Source organism: Lactuca virosa, chromosome 3 (assembly GCF_052849685.1).
Source record: "Lactuca virosa cultivar CGN04683 chromosome 3, Lactuca_virosa_CGN04683_v6, whole genome shotgun sequence".
NCBI classification, from domain to species: Eukaryota; Viridiplantae; Streptophyta; class Magnoliopsida; order Asterales; family Asteraceae; genus Lactuca; species Lactuca virosa.
The window spans coordinates 374825885-374838773 of NC_136428.1; the positions used below are offsets into that span (position 1 = coordinate 374825885).

A 12889-nucleotide genomic window follows, 5' to 3' on the forward strand; every position below is an offset into this window, starting at 1 on the left:
AGGGCATGGGCCCGGGTTAGGCGCTACGCCGGGTAGGGACCATTAACTAGGTTGTCCTAAAGATAGCAGTTCTGTTATCTTTAACGTATTCCTAAAGGGATACATTAACAGATAGGGAAAAAATGGAGATCATTCCCATTATTTGCATCTTAGAGAATCATGTTTATGCAAGGGTTTTAATTTAACACTTATAAGATCTATAATGAAATGGATGTTAAATGTTCACCTTACTCTATTAAATCATTTTCACATCTCGTCAATATGTTTAATAATCAATTATCATGCAATAGAACTTTTGAAAGGCTAACTAGTGATCTCTATATAGTAACTCAAGATATTGATGAATCTCTCAAATATTATGTAAAATGATTCGAAGAGAAGCATTAGAAAATCTAAACATACATGTTACTAGTCTTGTAGAAGGTTTCAATATGGGTCTGAAAAATATTTTCAATTCTATGAGGATCTTGTAATGACCTAATGCAAGAGATTGGATGAAGTGGCGAACAGGGCTCTGAGATTCATAAGATTGGAAAAATATAGGAAGAGCCACAAGAGGATCAATACGCCAACATCCTATGAAAATCCCAACAAAAAAGTCATAACACTTTCTAAAAAATTCTACAAACCTAAGTTTTATACAATACCTGATAACCACTACCAAGTCAACGTTCTTGAAGATGAAAAAAAAGAATAACATTGTCATAAGATAATTGACTATTGTTTTTCTATTGATGTTTCAAGGTTATTCTATGTGATGAAAAATCTAGGAGATAAAGCTAGATAGCCCAAAAAGAATGAAAAAGCATCCACTTGGAAAGACAGGTCCAAATAGTGTCTGTCCCATGAAGATTTTGGTCATAACATAGAAGATTGCATTGCTCTTAGAAAAGAAATCAGTTATCTGATGAGAAATGGTCACCTAAAATAACTTCTGGGAAAAAAAGGACAAACCCAATAACATGGAGCATTTAATTAGGAAGATACAACCTTCATGACCCCAACATGTGTATACTAATGCATAGTTATGCCTTTTAGATTAAAAATGTAGGTGCTACGTAGTACAGATTAGCAATATGATGTTCAAAGATCACTAGGAAATACCATGGAGGTTCACATAGGCAATATGGCGGTAATGTAAAAAAGAGTTGAAGATCACCTCAAAGATCTTAAAGAATCATTCAGCATCCTATATCATTTCTACATGAAACTTAACCCTTCAAAGTGCCATTTTGGTGTAAAAGCAGGAACATTCACAGGTTATATGGTAACTAAGATAGGTATAGAGGCAACTCCAAAACGAATTAGGGAAATCATCAACTTGAAGTCCCCATCTTCCACGAAAGACATCTAAAGATTAACACGCAGAGTGGTGAACTTAAACAAATTCATTTCAAAATCATCAAAAAGATGTAAGCCCTTGTACAATATTCTACAGAAGAACAAAAGATTTGAATGGACTAAAAAACATGAAGAAGCTTTCCAAGAATTAAAGAAATATATATCTTTAGCACCATTACCAGTAAAGCCACTACACAGAGAATTATTGTTCCTATATCTCAAAGTGTCTACCAATACAACGAGTCTCATATTGGTAAAGGATCAAGATGATGCTCAACATTCTATCTATTATGTAAGTAAAAGTCTTTTAAATATCAAAAGCATGTATTCTCATTAAAAGAAATTAATTCTATCACTTGTTATTGTCTCGATTAAATCGAGAAATTATTTTGAAACTCACTATATTTGTGTCAATACTAACTATCTTATTAGGTGTTTTATGAGAAAATTAGAAATGTCATGTAGAACGGACTTAGAGATGGGCACAAAAACCGGATTGGGCTCTAGGATCCGATCCGATCCGAAAACCGGATTTGGTCAAAACCGGTTTTGACCGAACCGGATCGGATTAAACCGGCCACCGGATCGAAACCGGATTGCGTATTCGGACATCATTTCGGATTGACCCTCGGATTGAGAACCGGATTCGGTTCAAACCGGATCCGAAACCGGATCCGATCCGTTTTTTTTTTTGACCGTTGAAATTTCGGAAATTTGAATTTTTTTTTTTTTTTTTTTATAGCCGTTGGAAAGGGGAAAAAACGGCTAGTTTGACTTTTCTTGACTTTTTTGCCCTTCCAAACACATATAAATACAACCTATTTTCTCCATTTACATTTTACACACATTTCTACTACTTTCTACTTCTACTTTATACTTTTATTTTCATAATCTTCCAAGAAATGAGCTCCCGAAATTCTACCGCGGCTCAAGAGTCGGATGCAACGGTGGTTAAAATCTTACCAACCACTCGGAGTAAAGATGTTTGGGAACATTACGATTTGTGTTTGTTGTCGAACGGGAAAGAAAAAGCAAGGTGCAAGCAATGCGGGATGTTTTTGGGAAAAGATGGCAATAGTACGTTGAGGAGTCATACAACAAAAACGTGTCCGGTTGTAAAAGGTCAAGGCGATCCGGATCAACCAAATATTACTCCCGACGGTTCGATCTTTATTTACAACAATGATGACATTCGTGAAAGCTTTTGCAAGTTTGTCATTCAAGAGGGCTTGCCTTTCAGCCACTTCGACAACCCACGATTAACAAGGATTTTGCGGGAAAAAATGCAACCACAATACCGGCAAGTAAGTCGCACTTCTCTTAGACGTGATGCTTTAAAGTATTGGGATATAGCCAAAAAAGATATGCAATTGGGATTTTTAAATATAAAAACCGGTGTTTCTTTAACGTGTGATGTTTGGTCCTCCACCGGTAGTTGTCCCAAAAGCTATCTTGCCGTCACGGCACATTGGATAGATCCCACTACTTGGGTAATGAACAAATGAGTTATTGCTTTTGAACTTTTTGCGCATCCTCACACGGGGGCACGATTATTTGCAATTTTAGTAAGCGTTATAGAGACTTATAATTTACGCGACAAAATCTTCTCTATTTCGTTTGACAATGCAAGTAATAATACCGTCGCGGCAAAAAGATTAATTGCAAAATATAAACCTATTTTGGATGGCTCGTTTTTTCATACTAGATGTGTTTGTCACATTATTAATCTTGCGGTACAAGATGGTTTAAAAATGATAGATTCGACGATTGAAAAAATCAAAACTGTGTTAACTAGAGTTTTTGGAAAAAATAAAGCTACAATGGAAAAATATCGAAAGTTTGTCATTTCCATAAACGTAACTCCATATAGTCCTCATTGGGATGTTGACACTAGATGGAGTTCAACATGTATGATGTTTGAAAGTTTGACACGTCAAAGAATCGCTTTACAATTATTTTACGACACAATTTCAAAAGGAAAAAATCCGGTTTCGGATTATGATTGGGATTTGATGGAAGAGTTTGTGGAAATGTTAAAAGTTTTTAAACAATCAACCACTTTTTTATCGGGCGTGTATTACCCTACAAGTCCGTTGTTACTAAATGAATTATGGTTGATGTCTGCACAATTGGAGCGTTTTGAACAGAGAAGTGAAATATTTGTTTTGGTTACGAGACCAATGAGACAAAAGCTAGTCAAATATTTCAAAGAAATGCCACCACTTTTTACTTGTGCCGCGACATTAAACCCATGTATCAATGTTACGGGTGTAGAGGCTTTGATTACCAAAATTTCTATGTCTTTAAATTTGCACAAAGATGACTCAAACTACATCCGTAACCAAATACACACTTTTAATAATACTTTTACTAATTTGTTTGACATTTACGCTACAAAGTATGGCGATATGTCAAACACTTTTGCAAGTGTAACCGACTCTACTAGTGGTGCATCGGGTAGTGGTGGGGGTCGAACGGATTTTCATATCGACCTCTATAACTACCTTTTGGAGGAACAAAACAAAAGAGCACGCACATTAACCCCTAGTAGCGAACTTGGAATTTATATGGGGTCAAATTTTTTAAAATTCATGAGTGCACCACAATTTAAAAATTTGGATCTTTTGGCTTGGTGGAGAGAAAAGGAAGCACAATTTCCTATTCTCTCCGTCATGGCCCGCGATTTACTAACCGTCCAAGCTTCCACGGTAGCTTCGGAATCCTCTTTTTCTTTTAGTGGTAGAGTTTTATCAAAGTTGAGGACGAATCTTACCCCGGTTGCGGTAGAGGTTTGCGTTTGCTTGAAGGATTACTTGGATTCGGTGGAACGTATACAACACTTGGTATCACTAGAAGGCCCACTACCACAAAATGTTGAACCGGAGATCATGGATGAAGAATATGCACAAGGCTTATCAACACCTCCGGAAGACGAAGACGATGACGATGAAGACGAAGACGGAGATGAAGAATATGGTATTGATGACACCCCTACTTATTTGCGTGACGGTTAAAGAATATTTTAGTGAAGGCGACACGAAGTGGAAGACCACAAAAACTATTTCTATTTGGCTAAACGTTATAACGCCACTTTATTATTATTATTATTAGTTAACTAGTTTAAAAACTCTTTCTAATTCGACGTTTGATGTATGTTTTAACTATTTTAATGAACCTATGTTGCATTTTGTGTTATATATGAGGTCCAAAAAATGTTTTTTTTTTAAAAAAAAAAAAAAAAAAAAACCAAATTCGGATCGGATTTCGGATCGGATTGTAACCGGATCGGATTAAACCGATTCGGATTGGGGCCTCGGAAAACCGGTCAAATCCGGTTTGAAACCGGTTCGGATTATTGGCTTATTCGGATCGGCTATGACCTCGGAAAACCGGATCGGATCCGGATCCGGATCGGGTCTTTGTGCATCTCTAAGAACGGTTAAGTTGTTGTGCAATTAAGAACACATGATTTAAGATACGAAACATAATCAGTGATAAAATCTGAGGCCTTAACATACTTTACGCTATTAGTAAACCCATACCCCCATGCTCGCCTTCTCAAAACAAATGGGAGCATGACCATTGCTGATCTACCTAATACTGCCACCACTATATATCCCTAAATCTTGAAGATTTTCAAGTGTTAATTTTATACATCAAGACTATAATTTCCTCCGTATAAATCACCAAACATATGATGGAGAATTCTTCAGATCCTTTTCTGATACCATCCCAAAGTTAGACTGTGCTTTACATGTGACTATAATTTGACCGCCATATATGATGGATAATTAGTTCGGTCCTTTTCAATTGACTCTAAATCAATACAACACAATGAAGTCATCTTTTGCTCAAAAAATTTACATAAAATTAATCAAATCCAAAGGAATTTACACCGGAGATGATTCTATAGCTGCATATTCTTTAACAGTGGAATCTAGCACACCAACTTCCTCTTTGATTTAATTGTAGGTCCTTCTATTCCATCACTCCAGATTCGTACGCTGACACGATCACACCAAGAAAAGAGGACACTTAGGAATGAAGTTAGCTTTCCTCGAATACGAGAGTTGGAAGAGCCAACTTTACTTTCTCTATAGTAGCATGGTTAACGGTAGCATGTTTGCGTTAGTTGGTAAAAAGAGATAAGAAGAAACAATGGCCAAAGAAAAACAATACAAATAAACACATAAACTGGATATGATATCTCCTAAATTAAAGAAACTAGTTGTTATAGGAAGTTTATCACACGTATAGTAGAATGGTGCAACATATGATTTCCATTTGATGTTACCTACCATCCGATGTCATGTTTTATTCGACGATGACTCTAAGATAGGAATACAAGGTGGAGAAGACAACATTGGGGTATATATATATATATATATATATATATATATATATATATATATATATATATATATATATATATATATATATATATTAGGGGTGTGCAGAAAACCGCACAGACCTTATAAACCGCCCGCACCGCATCACACGGCACCGCATAACGCGGTTTGGAACATTCGCGGTGCGGTTTGTGGTTTCTAACTTTGTCAAACCGCACTAGGCGGTGCGGTTTACGGTTTTTTAATATGAAATCGCGGTTCAAACCGCACCGCAATATATATATATATATATATATATATATATATATATATATATATATATATATATATATATAACCAATTGCTCATACATATAAATAAACGAAGAATATATCGAAGATTGAAGGATGCAAGATATGGATTGAATTGATTTCATAACTAAGATGAAGTTTTTATTTCATTCAAATTATTGATAATCGTGTAGTTTAACCTCTGTGTGTGTCATTTATCATAAACATCTTTTTTGGTGTTAATTATTTATATGTTTTTTTTATATCGTATAATACTTTTATAATATATATATAATTCTTCAAACCGCATAAACCGCACCGCACCGCCTAAAACCGCACCGCACCACATATTGCGGTTTACATGGTTCGCGGCGCAGTTTGTGGTTTTCGAAAAACTCAAACCGCATATGTGGTGCGGTTTGCGGTTTTGGCTGTAAACCGCACCGCGAACACCCCTAATATATATATATATATATATATATATATATATATATATATATATATATATATATTGGAGAAGAGGTTACACCAGTAGGTGTGGTACATCACCTTACCATAATTTTGCTTGCCACATCAACAATATATATATATATATATATATATATATATATATATATATATATATAATTTAATAATTAATTAAAAGAATTTAAAAAAAATAGGGGTAAAATGTGACAAGATGCTCTTGTGCGGGGTGGACACCACATACGTAGTAGGTGCGATGTTCACCGCAGTACACATTGCAATGACACCCACCATGATGTGTGCTTTGCTCTATTCTTATCATTTTATAGATGATGAATATTAGCATAGATATATTTTTTATTTATAAACTATTGAAAAAACTAGACTTTGTATGGGGTAAAACTGTAAACGCATAAACATAGGGATTAAACGTGACAATAAACCAAAACCATTATGACCAAAATCCAAAATGAACAAAAAAAAAATTACTGCTAATAAAAGAAAATATTATAAAAATTTTAAAATTAATAACAGTTACAATTGAAAAAGTGTATTTGATTGAAAAGTAATACAGTTATTTATTTACCATAAAATTAATTTATTTTAACGATTAAAAAAAAAAATAACTTTGGATCACAATTATAAAATGCATAGGAAGACATTTTTGTAATTAACTCAAAAGAAATTATTGAACGAAACTTCAAGAAACAACTCTTTCAAGTTTCAAAGTTTCAACTCTCTCTACGAAGACTACTACCACAATCGGCAACTGTGAGTTGCTGCTACGGCGACGACAGTGACCTGGCGGCGCCTATAACTTTATTTCACAGCTGGTAAACTCGTTCAGATATATCTTGTTGCCTAAGCGCTCAGATGAAAATTTTATTTTCAGATCTGAAATTACAATAGACAAATAGTGCCTAAGTCGCTTTGGATTGTAATTGTTTAAAACTGCTACTGACCGGTGGCTTATAGATCTGGTGAACTTGTAGATATATTTCTTCTTGCTAATCGACTTACCAGACCTTGATGCTTTGATGTTCGTAATATGGTTTCCTTTTTTTTGTTCGAGCATCTAAAGATGTCTCATATAAGTGAGTTTGAACACTTCGAATCCATAAAATTTGCAATCAACAACTTTGCTGCTAAGAATTATATCAGGGAAGGAGGATTTTGGGGATGTGTATAAGGGAGAAGTTGTCCATTCGAAGAGGCAGACCATTTTTAATCGTTTAGACGGTGCATTTGGGCAAGTAAACCTTGAGTTTTGGAAGGAAATCAGAATGCTTTCGTTTGAGAAATATGAAAATTTGGTTCTTCTTTTAAGGTTTTGTGATGAGAGTGATAAGAAAATGCTTGTTTATGAATACGCATCTCAATCCTTTTATAAGAGAAGTTTAGAATTGCATCTCAATAGCAGTGATCTAACTTGGATCAAATGTTTGACAATATGCATTGGGATGACTTGTGGATTAGACTACCTTCATAATTTGGTCGAAACCCAACTTAAGAGTATTGCACCATGATATCAAGAGTTCAAATATCCTATTAGATATATATTGGAACACCTAAGAGCTTAGATTTCAGCAATACTAAATATTGGAAGGAAAATGAACACCTTCGATATACAAACACGAAAATGTTGTCCATGTTTTGGAGTTTTGGTGATATGAGTGATTAGAAGATTGTTGTGTATGAGTATGCATCTAATTGTGTACGAGTACGCATCTAAAAGAAGTCTAGACTTGCATCTCAATACAATTAGGATTGCTCGTGGACTAGCATACCTTCATATTTCCACCAGGACCTAACTTAAAGTATTACATTTTGATGTTAAAAGTTTCAATATCCTATTAAAGGGGATATTGGCATGCCAATACCTTCTCAGATTCTGGCTTGTCCAAATTTGCTCCGGCTAACAAGTTCACATTTATTTTCACCTCCACCATTGGTGCAAATGGATATTGTGATCAACAATATGTGTAAGCCCTATTTTTCACATAAAGTACGATGTGTACTCTTTTGGTGTGGTGTTGTTTAAAGCACTATATATGTGGTTTACAACACTATGTGTGTGGGAGGTTGTGTATTGGCGACAATGATGACTGCCGTTGAACATGAATGGCGGGACGATGCTATTAACTAAAAAAAGTTAATACAATTAGTTTTGGTAATATACGCGATTAAATAAACCATAAAACCTTGAGGAATTTTTAAGCAATAGCTTTCTGAAGCTTGAAGACAGATCATGAAAGATACCGTGAGAATGATTGAAAATGCACTTGGATATCAAGTAAGTTGTATATATTTCCAACATAATACATTCCCTTGTATATATTATGTTGGATGTACTTATTTTCTAATCAAATGGAGATGCTTTTAACAATTTATCTTTTTACCAATCATCTAAAAAAGTAATGCTTTTTTCTTACTCAAGTTTTCATAGAGATGATCTCGACAACTCAACTCATTTAATTTCCAAAATCCAAATCATAAGATCTAATATGCTTTGGAATTGGGTTAAAACATCGAAGAACCAAATATTTTTCTTCCAAAGGACATCAAAAGTTACACTGCTACACCTATTTCATATGATCTATAAGAGATCCAACAACCATTTATCATGTTTCTGTTATGGTAAGCTTATCTTCTATATTTGTATATTGCAGGGCATGCTAATATAGAAATTTGGGATTACTGATACAGTTGATTAATTCATTGGGTGCCCACAAGGTGTGTTTCATATAATTGTGTTTGGCAAATTATAAGTATAAAGTAGATAAGTGCATAACTCACAAGGGATACATTCCCTTAATCTCATTAAACTTGTTGGCTGAAGCCTGAAGTTGTAGTATTTCCTAGAGTCATCATGCAATCTCAATGTATTATTTAAAAGCTGATGTTGGGTTACTTATGCTTTTAATTTTTGCAGCTTCTCGTTTCCTATGGTTATTGCAAACATATTCATTTGTCCTGACCAATGTTCTCTTGGAATGAGCAATGGTGATGTTCATGTTCTTGAGCCATTCGATCCAGATATGAAGTTGGAGCCTGATAGATAATTTTGACTCTACCAGTACAAGAAATGACTTTTGCTGTTCAAAGAGTTGTAAATTAAGTTTTTTTAGTTATCTATGATTTTGAGATCAAATTGCTATTGAAAAGGGGCATATGCATCATTGGGTGCCCGAAGACCAACGTGATATCTAAGGTTCAACGTGAATTCTAATGTGTTTACAACTAAGGCATGTGGGAGCGATATTTAAGGTGTTGTAATATTTTTAGAATCGTATATAAGCCGTTGTAACGTTTCATTTTGAAAAATAAGTAAAGATTCTTATGCTCTTGTGAAATCTTGGTTGTGGCCTGTCTTTACAACAAAGTGGTATTAAAGGCATCAGTTTTGATTGGCCTCTAGAATGATGACAATGGTGTAGTCTTATTTAGACAAATCGACTTGTCTAGTCTAGGTTAGAGGTGCACAAAGGCCGGTTAAAACCGGTTTGGTTTATGACCGTTTTTTTTTTCATTTCAGTTTCAGTTTCGGTTAAAACCTAACATGTTTGATCGTTTTTTTAAGTGAAAGTGAGTGAAAAAACTGGTTATTTTCGGTTTAAAAACTGATTTGTAATTTTTTAAAAACCTATATCAATGTGGTGGTTCGGTTTTAGTTGAACTGAAAAAACATGTCCGGTTCTGTTGGGCCATAAAAAAAGTGGTTCCTTTGTGCACCACTAGTCTAGGGGATTCCAAGAGAAATTATGCCCAATAGAATGTCGCAAGTTTGAATGCCTGTGCACACTAAGAACAACTATGAAAGTAGGTGTATCTAAATGATGGCAAAATTGTTAGGGTCTTTATGCCTGTGCACACTAAGAACAACTATGAAAGTAGGTGTATCTAAATGATGGCAAAATTGTTAGGGTCTTTATGTGGTATCTATTCAAAAGGTGGCACAACAGAAACCAATATCAAAACTTAAAGTTGATCTTAAACAAGGAATCAATTTGATTCTTTTTATAGTTGCTAAACAGCTTCTGTCGTTTTTTAATCAACAGCATACATCATATTCACGGTATTCTGCCTATATTGCTTAACATGTTAGAGCACTTTTGCTCAAAATTGATGAAAGTTCAAGGCTTCCATTATAATTATAAGGAAATACAACAAGAAGAAAGCAAAGTAAAGTCTTAAGTCTTTCATTATGATGATAAGGGAAACAAGAAGAAAGAAGGACAAAGTAAAGTCTAAGTCTTCCATTAAGATGATAACGAAAGACACCAAGAAGAAAGACAGGTGAAATCATTGCTGCGTCTTCTAAAGCTTTGAAATCAATTGATGATTTGAAAAGAAGGTCAAAGGTCATATACCTCCACTTCAGAAAAAAAAATTACTCACACACCAATTTTGGTGATGGAGACAAATATATGTTGCTATTTCCTGATCTGTGATGGATCTCCATCGAAAGTTAATATCTGATTTCTGAAGACGATTGTGATGGATTAGCTTAAGGATGGATGGTCATGGCTAATCCGTTACAAAATATTACATGATTACACAAGAATTAACGATGGTATTTAAAAGTAGACCTGGCAACGGAGTGGGTTGCCCTGATCCGCTCAAAACCCATCCAAAGTTAATGGGTTTGGATCATATTTTATGATTCGTTTACCCGTTAACTACCCATGCCCATTAACCCTTTTATTAAAAGGGTCGTGTATGGATCACTATCGATCCGATCCGTTTATGACCCGCCCCTCAAGGAAACAAAAAATATTGCTCTAACTCTAGAATTCACTTAAATTTTTACTTGAAATAATTTAATATACACTTATATGTGCTTACTTTTTTTTCCAAGTGATCAATGAGTGAGTGGATCTGTTGGACTTTGCTTTTTTTAAGATGAATTTGGTGTCTACATTTTCTTATGTATTTTTGCAATAGTAGACATTTGTTTTGTTTTGGAATGAATGTTTTCTAGTTTTATTGATTCTTGTTATATGTGTTGTAATGCACAATTATAGCGTAATCTTAATATTGTAATGGGTCGGTTAAAATTGTTGAAAATTCATCGATCCGATGGATAAGGGTTTGCGTTTAACTATTTATAACCTTGCGGGTTTTGGTTCGGGTTTGGATCAACAGTTGAAAATTTCTTAATGGGTTTGGATGAAGGCCGATCTGTTCCAAACCCGATGCATTGCCAGGTCTATTTAAAAGGGAAAATAATATTCTACCCTACAAACTTTTGAGTTTTGTTTTAAAAGGTTCTAATGATTTTTGTTTGTAGTCTAAAAGCTTCAAGTCTATTTTTCCTTATTAAAAGGTCATTAAAAAAAAGGGTTTCTAGCCCAACGGTATCAGGTGGTGTCCTCCCTCTTTGGGGTCGAGGGTTCAAGTCCCGTTGTGGACATATGTGGAATTAGATATTAGTTTAGGTGTAGATTATATATTAGTATTTGCCGGTTAAAAAAAAGTCATTTAAAAAAACAAAGGGGTAACCTGATTATTCTTCCCATGCTATTAATGAGATAGCAGTGCGTCATTAAGATGGTCCTCCCCACTCCATTTAACCCTCCAGCTCTCTTTCATCTTCTTCCCAAAATCATACATCTAGTACATACCCAACAAACAAAGGCAACTACCTACAAAGCATAGCAACCACACCCATTCCCTTTTTGTTGTTGCAGAAACTCCATTCCACACACGATTGAACCTGCTAATTAACATAAAATTATGAGTTGAAGAGATATTTTCTCAAATACGGGGTCTCTTCAAGCATATTTTTCCTAAATTCCCAAGAAAATCCAAAACTTAACTTACATGGCTTGCTTTAATAGATGATATCACAATCTCTCTAAAAGTTTTTTTCTAGATACTCATAAAAATTCATAGCCTAAAAAGTTCTTTGTAGTACTTTTGTTCCATACCCATCACACTCCCCCAAACACAAATTATTTATCTAGTGTAGATAGCATAGAAGAAACCAAAGAGTTTTTAGCCCATCGTTATTGGGTGTTGCCCTTCTCCTTGAGGTTGATGGTTCAACTCCTATCTAGAACATGGGACATAGGTGGATTCAAGAGTAGTTTAGGAATATATTAAACTAGGGTTTGGACCGTCCGCACGATGCTGCGGAAGTCCCAGTATGTTGGAAAACACAGCTCGACATCATATATAACACGGAGACGATTAAACCGTATAAAGTGGAGCATAAAAATATCAAAATAAAATTTGGAAACAAATAATTATGTACGGAGGAGGCGGCCGAAAATAATACTTGAAAGTATATCCTAAAGAAATTAATAAAAAATATTATTAAAAAATTATGTAAATTGCCAAAATTTAACTTTAAAATATAGTAAAGGACCAAATCGTAATGTATAAAATACTAATAATTTAACTTTAAAACTATGAGGGATGAAAATCATTAAATAAAAATTAATTGAAGGGGAAAAGTGTAAA

The 12889-nt window shown here is 34.5% G+C and overlaps 1 long non-coding RNA gene across 1 annotated transcript; it reads left to right on the top strand.

Annotated features, from left to right (window-relative positions):
- The first annotated feature begins 7116 nt into the window (after positions 1 to 7116).
- On the top strand, positions 7117 to 9784 carry LOC145163169 (uncharacterized). Its single transcript, XR_013739624.1, has 3 exons — positions 7117 to 8717; positions 9094 to 9157; positions 9357 to 9784. It is a non-coding gene; the product is annotated as an uncharacterized LOC145163169 (long non-coding RNA).
- Positions 9785 to 12889: the final 3105 nt, after the last annotated feature.